At 42.3% G+C, this 8,769-nt stretch overlaps 1 pseudogene; it reads right to left on the reverse strand.

Moving 5' to 3' along the window:
- Positions 1-256: 256 nt before the first annotated feature.
- LOC128061221 (60S ribosomal protein L7a-like) lies at positions 257-778 on the reverse strand (annotated as a pseudogene).
- Between the last annotated feature and the right edge of the window lie 7,991 nt (positions 779-8,769).

An 8,769-nucleotide genomic window follows, 5' to 3' on the forward strand; every position in this document is an offset into this window, starting at 1 on the left:
AGATAATTCCTCTGGGCCTGTTTCACCACTTTTAATATGGAGATAATAATATTTACAAGGTCATTTTGACATTATGCATAGTGATGAACTCATGATTCTTGCCCAATAAATGTATTTTCTTCCTGGTTCCTCACATTCTGGGGTTCACCCATTCAAAACATTCACTGTTTGTTTTGCCTTTCATATGATCTTAATTCATTCTTCTTCTTTTTTTTTTTGAAGGATATTTTGTTTAAACTTTTTTGGTACAGAAAACTCAATAGTGTACACTTCTCAATTTGATAGCCAGTTCTTTGGCCTTTGCCTCTTCTCGCTTGGCAACACAAGCCACCAACTTTGGACCCAGGATGTTGCTTCCCCAGTGATGGCAGATTTCATCATATCTGTAATTGTAATTGGTCCTAATAGCTTCCATCAGCTTATCCTGAGGTTCTTTGTCTGCCAAGTTAACTCATGTGAGTTGACGATGGTGTAATTCTTTCATGTGAACTGGATGCTCCAGCCTGGCCTTCCCCTTGCTAATGAGATAAGGAACTCGCGTCTTATGATACAAGGCAAGCAGGAAGGCCCCCAACTCAGTGGGATCCATATCACTTGCAATCACCTCCAGTGGAAACTTTTGGTCTCCATCAATGTGGTGACAGCATTAACCCCTGCTGGAAGGATAAGTGGCCTTTTTGTGGAGACACCCCCTTTGCCTGTGAGCTTTTGTCTCACCCTGAGCTAACAACCGTTGCCTCTTCTCTTACTTCATGTCTGGTCTGTACTTGTGAGACATTAATCAGCTGAGTGACTATTTGGGAGTCCAAGTGAAGTCACTCAGTCATGTCTGGCTCTTTGCAACCCCGTGGGCTGTAGCCTACCAGGCTCCTCTGTCCATGGGATTTTCCAGGCAATAGTACTAGAGTGGGTTGCCATTTCCTTCTCCAGGGGATCTTACCAACCCAGGGATTGAACCTGGGTCTCCTGCATTGTAGGCAGATGCTTTACCATCTGAGCTTCCAGGGAAGTCCTTGAGAGTCCAAGGCCTGGGTGAACTGGTTAAGCAAGGGAGGTATTTTCAGCAACTTATAGAGGGTGACTCTCTGGCCTTGCAATCAGATGTAGTGAAGTCATTTGACAAAGATGGCGATGTCCCTTTTGGTCTGATATTCTGTCCTGACTCAGATGGTAAAAATCTGCCTGCAATGTAGGAGACGTGGGTTCCATCTCCAACCCACTCCAGTATTCCTGTCCGGAGAATTCCATGGAAAGAGGAGCCTGTCAAGCTACAGGTCATGGGATTGCAAAGAGTCAGACACGACTGAGCAACTAATACTTTCTGTCCTGAGAAGTAAAGTTCAACACTGTGTGTGATGGACAAGTTCCTTGTCAAGTTTTTAGTAAAAACCACACAGGAGGGTACATCTTTATTAATGATCTGAAGTGAAGTGAAGTGAAGTGAAGTGAAAAGTCGCTCAGTAATGTCCAACTCCTTGTGACCCCATGGATTATATTGTCCATGGAATTCTCCAGGCCAGAATACTGGAATGGGTAGCCTTTCCCTTCTCCAGGGGATCCTTAGTTTAAAATGCTATTACCATTCTTAATTATTCTTACATTTCTTAGACTGAAAAAATTCCAGTGGATTTTTGAAAACTATGTCAAACACATGCTTGCCGACTTAGATCTGCACCTCAAAATACAGGCAGACCTAACTTTATTGGACTTTGCTTTATTGCACTTTTCAAATGGTGCATTTTTTCAACACAAATCGAAGGTTTGTGGCAAGCCTGCACGGAGCTAGTCTATCAGTGCCTTTTGTTGCTGTTTAGTTGCTCAGTCATGTCTGACTCTTTGCGACCCCATGGACTGCAGCACGCCAGGCTTCCCTGTCCTTCAACATCTCCTGGAGCTTGCTCAAACTCATGTCCATTGAGTCAGTGATGTCATCCAACCATCTCATCCTCTGTTGTCCCCTTTTCCTCCTGCCTTCCATCTTTCCCAGCATCAGAGTCTTTTTGTCAGTTCTTCACATCAGGAGGTCAAACTGTTGGAGCTTCAGCCTCAGCATCAATCCCTCCAATGAATATTCAGGATTCAATCCTTTAGAATTGACTGGTTTGGTCTCCTTGCAGTCAAAGGGACTCTCAAGAGTCTTCCCCAACACCACAGTTCAAAAGCAGCAATTCTTCAGCGCTCAGCCTTCTTTATGTTCCAACTCTTACATCCATACATGACTTCTGGAAGCACCATAGCTTTGACTAGACGGACGTTTGTTGGCAAAGTAATGTCTTTGCTTTTCAATACACTGCCTAGGTTTGTCATAGGTTTTCTTCCAAGAGGCAAGGATGTTTTAATTTCAGGGCTGCTGTCCCAGTCCACAGTGATTTTGGAGCCTAAGAAAAGAAAAGTCTGTCACTATTTTCCTTGTTTCCCTATCTATCTGCCATGAAGTGATGTGACTGGATGCCATGATCTTCGTTTTTTGAATGTTGAGTTTTAAGCCAGCTTTTTAACTCTCCTTTTTCACCTTCAACAAGAGGCCCTTTAGTTCTCTTCACTTTCTTCCATTAGGGTGGTGTCATCTGCATATCTGAGATTATTGATATTTCTCCTGGCAGTCTTGATGCTAACTTGTGCTTCATCCAGTCTGGCATTTCACATGACACACTCTGCATAGATGTTAAATAAGCAGGATGACAATATACAGCCTTGACATACTCCTTTCCCAATTTGGAACCAGTCTGTTGTTCCATGTCCAGTTCTAACTGTTGCTTCTTGACCTGCATACCGGTTTCTCAAGAGGCAGGTAAGTTGGTAGGGTATTCCCATCTGTAAGAATTTTCCACAATTTGCTGTGACCCACACAGTCAAAAGCTTTAAAAGTGCAGTCAATGAAGCAGAAGTAGATGTTTTTCTGGAATTTTCTTGCCTTTTGTATGATCCCACAGATGTTGTCAATTTGATCTCTGGTTCCTCTGCCTTTTCTAAATTCAGCTTGAACATCTGGAATTTCTTGGTTCACATACTGTTGAAGCCTGGCTTGGACAATTCTGATGGATCTTTGAGAACTATGTTACACACACACTTCCATACTTAGATCTGCACCTCAAAGTACAGGCAAACCTCTTTTTTTGTACTTCACTTTATTGCAGATTGCAGATGCTGCATTTTCTTTTTTAGACAAATTGAAGTTTTGTGGCAACCCTGCATGGAGCAAGTCTACCAGTGTATTTTATTCAACATTTGCTCATCTTGTATTTCTGTGTCACACTGGTAATTCTTGCTTATTTCAATCTTTTTCATTATTATAGTCTATGATTTTCTAGATAGGAAAGTAAATTTGTACAAAGAATCAGAAATTTGAATCACTTTAGGCTCCTCAATAACAACAAAAGGAACAACAAAACAATGAAATCACGACTCTCCAATGCCAAAGAAAATTCCAGCTGTGTATTCTCTACTCAAACTGTCTCTCATCTGCCAGGGAAGTTTAAAGGATATTTTCTTAATGCAAGCTCCCAACACATTTACTTCCATTGCATTCTTGCTAAAGGGGCTACTGGAAGATGATTTCTGCCTTAAGAGGGAGCAGATCAAGAAAAGGAGATGATGAGAGATTCGTAACAGAGGGATACTGCCCAGGAGAGAAGTGAGAAAAGTCTTCAAAATAGTGGGGGAGGGAGACCTCAGGGAGATGACTGTACTCCAGATGCAGATATCCCTGGACCAATGTGACACAGGAAACAGACATGTGGAGGGCTGTCCACCCCATGCCCTCTGTGGTGATGCCATCTTTAATCTGATCAAATTACTGGAGCATCTGCTCCGGACCAAGTGAGTAAACCAAGAATGAGGAAGGCCTACCCTCCAGAAAACAGAGCATCAAACTCCAGATTAGCAAATGCCAAGGACAACAATTCGGAGAAGAAGGAACACAAAGACAGTGTACAGAAAACTTGGAGCAAAACTGGCCCAGAGAGAACAAAGAAATCTTTGGGAGAGACAAAGGCTGGGTAGATCAGTTGATCTTATTGACCTTTTGGAAAATTGTCCTGTGGAGCTATTAGGAGGTCTGAAGAATTATCAAGAAGCACAAGGGCAGCCAAAATCAAAGCAATTACGTCAGTCTCACCAAAGAAGGAAACAAACAAAGGAAACATCATAGACTACGGAATGTTCAACTGTGAATAATATTTGCAAAAGCATCAACGAAGTGCTGGATATTCATGTAACTAAAAACTATCAATCTATTCAGTTAGTTCAGTTGCTCAGTCACGTTCAACTCTTTGTGACCAAATGGACTGCAGCACACCAGGGTTTCCTGTCCATCAACAACTCCAGAGCTCACTCAAATTCATGTCCATCAACTGATGGACATCCAATCAACTCATTCTCTGTTGTCCCCTTCTCCTCCTGCATTCAATCTTTCCCAGCATCAGGTCTTTTCCAGAAAGTCAGTTCTTCATATCAGGTGGCCAAAGTATTGGAGTTTCAGGTTCAGCATCAGTCCTTCCAACAAATATTCAGGACTAATTTCCTTTAGGATGAACTGATTTGATCTCCTTGCAGTCCTAGGGACTCTCAAGAGTCTTCTCCAACACCACAGTTTAAAAGCATCAATTCTTCAGCACTCAGTTCAGTTCAGTTGCTCAGTCGTGTCCAACTCCTTGCGAACCCATGAACCACAGCACACCAGGCCTCCCTGTGCATCACCAACTCCCGGAGTTCACCCAAACCCATGTCCATTGAGTTGATGATGCCATCCAACCATCTCATCCTCTGTTGTCCCCTTCTCCTCCTGCCCTCAATCTTTCCCAGCATCAAGGTCTTTTCAAATGAGACAGCTCTTTGCATCAGGTGGCCAAAGTATTGGAGTTTCAGCTTCAAAATCAGTCCTACCAATGAACACCCAGGACTGATCTCCTTTAGGATGGACTGGTTGGATCTCCTTGCAGTCCAAGGGACTCTCAAGAGTCTTCTCCAACACCACAGTTCAAAAGCATCAATTCAGTTCTCAGCTTTCTTTATAGTCTAACTATCACATCCATACATGACTACTGGAAAAACCATAGCTTTGACTAAACAGACCCTTGTTGGAAAAGTAATGTCTCTGTTTTCTAATATGCTGTCTAGGTTGGTCATATTTTTTTTTTCCAAGGGACAAGCATCTTTTAATTTCATGGCTGAAGTCACCATCTGCTGTGATTTTGGAGCCCAAGAAAATAGTCTGTCACTGTTTCCATTGCTTCCCCATCTATTTGCCATGAAGTTATGGGGCCATATGCCATGCTTTTCTGAATGTTGAGTTTTAAGCCAACTTGTTCACTCTCCTCTTTCACTTTCATCAAGAGGCTCTTTAGTTCTTAATTTTTTCCATAAGGATAGTGCCATCTGCATACGTGAAGTTATTGAAATTTCTCCTGGCAATCTTGATTCCAGCTGATGCTTCATCCAGCTCAGTATTTTACATGATGTCTTCTGCATATAAGTTAAACAGATAGAGTGACAATATACAACCTTGATGTACTGCTCTCCCGATTTGGAACCAGTCTGTTATTCTATGTCCAGCTCTAACTGTTACATCTTGACCGGCATACAGATTTCTCAGGAGGCAGGTCAGGTGGTCTACTCTTCCCATCTCTTTAAGAATTTTCCAAAGTTTGTTTTGACCTACACAGTCAAAGGTTTTGACATAGTCAATAAGACAGAAGTAGATGTTTTTCTGGAACTCTCTTGCTTTTTTGCTGATCCAACGGATGTTGGCAACTTGATCTCTGGTTCCTCTGCCTTTTCTAAAACCAGCTTGAACATCTGAAAGTTCACGGGTCACGTACTGTTGAAGCCTGGCTTGAAGAATTTTGAGCATTACTTTGCTAGCATGTGAGATGAGTGCAATTGTGCGGTAGTTAACATTCTTTGGCATTGTCTTTCTTTGGGATTGGAATGAAAACTGACCTTCACCAGTCCGGTGGCCACTGCTGAGTTTTCCAAATTTGCTGGCATATTGAGTGAAGCACTTTCACAGCATCATCTTTCAAGATTTGAAATAGCTCAACTGGAATTCCATCACCTCCACTAGATTTGTTTGTAGTGATGCTTCCTAAGGCCCACTTGACTTTGCATTCCAGGATGTCTGGCTCTAGGTGGGTGATCACACCATCGTGGTTATCTGGGTCATGAAGAGCTGTTTTATATAGTTCTTCTATGTATTCTTGCCACTTCTTCTTAATATCTTCTGCTTCTGTTAGGTCCATACCATTTCTGTCCTTTATTGTGCCCATCTTTGCATGAAATGTTCCCCTGGTATCACTAATTTTCATGAGGAGATATCTAGTCTTTCCCATTCTATTGTTTTCTTCTATATCTTTGAATTGATCACTGACGAAAGGTTTCTTATCTCTCTGTGATATTCTTTGGAACTCTGCAATCAATCTATCAGGAAAAGGGTAAAGAGATGCAGGGGTGTAGTGGCAATGTAAAAGTGCTAGCATAAAAGGAAATCAATATAAGATTCCATGTACATATGATCTAGATGGACATCTCTATATTCCCACAGAGAGTAAAAGAGAGGGACTTGAAGTAATAAGGAGAGAGAGACAAAGGAGAACTTGGAGCTGGCAGGCATGATATCCTCCCCTTGAACATAAGCTTACAGAGCATCAGTGTCCAACCAGGCTTTTTCTGGTTGGAAAGAACACAAGGAAGAACTCTCCATAATCACAATTGAACACAGAGAAGACATGAGCATTGTTCAAGCCACAGAATGACCATCTTCCTGCTTCCTGCTTAATATGAGTCATTGATGTCTCTTTATCAATCAACTTCAGCTTCACTCTTCAAGATAAAATTTATGGTGATAGCCATAGACTCACCCATGCTTGCAGACAGCATCCAATCCAGAACCAAGACCCACTTCCTTAAACCTTACCTCAAATTATCTAATACAAGCTCAAATCCTATAAGTTTAACTAACACCTTCTTACTGGGACCCCATGGTGTGGGGTCTCCATCAACACAATAAATAATAAACCAGCTCTATCAACCATGAATGTGTTCCTGGTGGTCTTTGTTGGGCAAGCACTTATTTATAATTAAAAGATGCTTACTCCTTGGAAGAAAAGTATGACCAACCTAGATATTATATTCAAAAGCAGAGACATTACTTTGCCGACTAAGGTCCATCTAGTCAAGGCTATGGTGTTTCCTGTGGTCATGTATGGATGTGAGAGTTGGACTGTGGAGAAGGCTGAGCACTGAAGAATTGATGCTTTTGAACTGTGGTGTTGGAGAAGACTGTTGAGAGTCCCTTGGACTGCAAGGAGATCCAACCAGTCCATTCTGAAGGAGATCAACCCTGGGATTTCCTTGGAAGGAATGATGCTAAAGCTGAAGCTCCAGTACTTGGGCCACCTCATGCGAAGAGTTGACTCATTGGAAAAGACTCTGATGCTGGGAGGGACTGGAGGTAGGAGGAGAAGGGGACGACTGAGGATGAGATGGCTGGATGGCATCACGGACTCGATGGACGTGGGTCTGAGTGAACTCCGGGAGTTGGTGATGGACAGGGAGGCCTGGTGTGCTGCGGTTCATGGAATCACAAAGAGTCGGACCCGACTGAGCAACTGAACTGAACTGAAATGAACTGAACTGAACGGGGATGAAAACTACTGGGTTTTGCTAAGATTCTTTAGTCCTTTTAGACATGTTAAGATGCATGTATATGCCACTTGATAAAATACAAGTTAATTTTTAAAAGCTTGTCACACATTACTTCCCAAGGTGGGAAAGCCTGTGCATATGCTGACTGATTGGAGGCAGGGAGTCTGTGATTGTTTTAAGAGATATCTTCTTAAGCAGAGGGCTTCCCTGATAGCTCATTTGGTAAAGAATCTGCCTGCAGTGCAGGAGATCCCAGTGCAATTCCTTGGTCAGGAAGAACCAGTGGAGAAGGAAAGGCTACTCACCCCAATATTCTGGCCTGGAGAATTCCATGGACTATATAGTCCACGGGATCACAAAGAGTTGGACATGACTGAGTGACTTTCACTTTCATCTTAAGCAGAAGCTCCAAAATTTCCAGTGATGCTGAAAATAACTGGGATGATGACAATCCTCCCTGGTCCATAAGGGCAACAATTTTAGACTATGGGTTTTCCAACATCTGCTGGATCATCGAAAAAGCAAGAGAGTTCCAGAAAAATATCTATTTCTGCTTTATTGACTATGCCAAAGCCTTTGACTGTGTGGATCACAATAAACTGTGGAAAATTCTGAAAAAGAGGGGAATACCAGACCACCTAAGCTGCCTTTTGAGAAACCTATATGCAGGTCAGGAAGCAACAGTTAGATCTGGACATGGAACAACAGACTGGTTCCAAATAGGAAAAGCAGTACATAAAGGCTGTATATGGTCACCCTGCTTATTTAACTTATATGCAGAGTACATCATGAGAAATGCTGGGCTGGAAGAAGCACAAGCTGGAATCAAGATTGCCAGGAGAAATATCAATCACCTCAGATATGCAGATGACACCACCCTTATGGCAGAAAGTGAAGAGGAACTAAAAAGCCTCTTGATGAAAGTGAAAGAGGAGAGTGAAAAAGTTGGCTTAAAGCTCAACATTCAGAAAATGAAGATCATGGCATCCAATCCCATCACTTCATGGGAAATAGATGGGGAAACAGTGGAAACAGTGTCAGACTTTATTTTTTGGGCTCCAAAATCACTGCAGATGGTGACTGCAGCCATGAAATTAAAAGACGCTTACTCATTGGAAGGAAAGT

The sequence above is a fragment of the Budorcas taxicolor genome, chromosome 2, assembly GCF_023091745.1.
Source record: "Budorcas taxicolor isolate Tak-1 chromosome 2, Takin1.1, whole genome shotgun sequence".
In the NCBI taxonomy this organism is placed as follows: Eukaryota; Metazoa; Chordata; class Mammalia; order Artiodactyla; family Bovidae; genus Budorcas; species Budorcas taxicolor.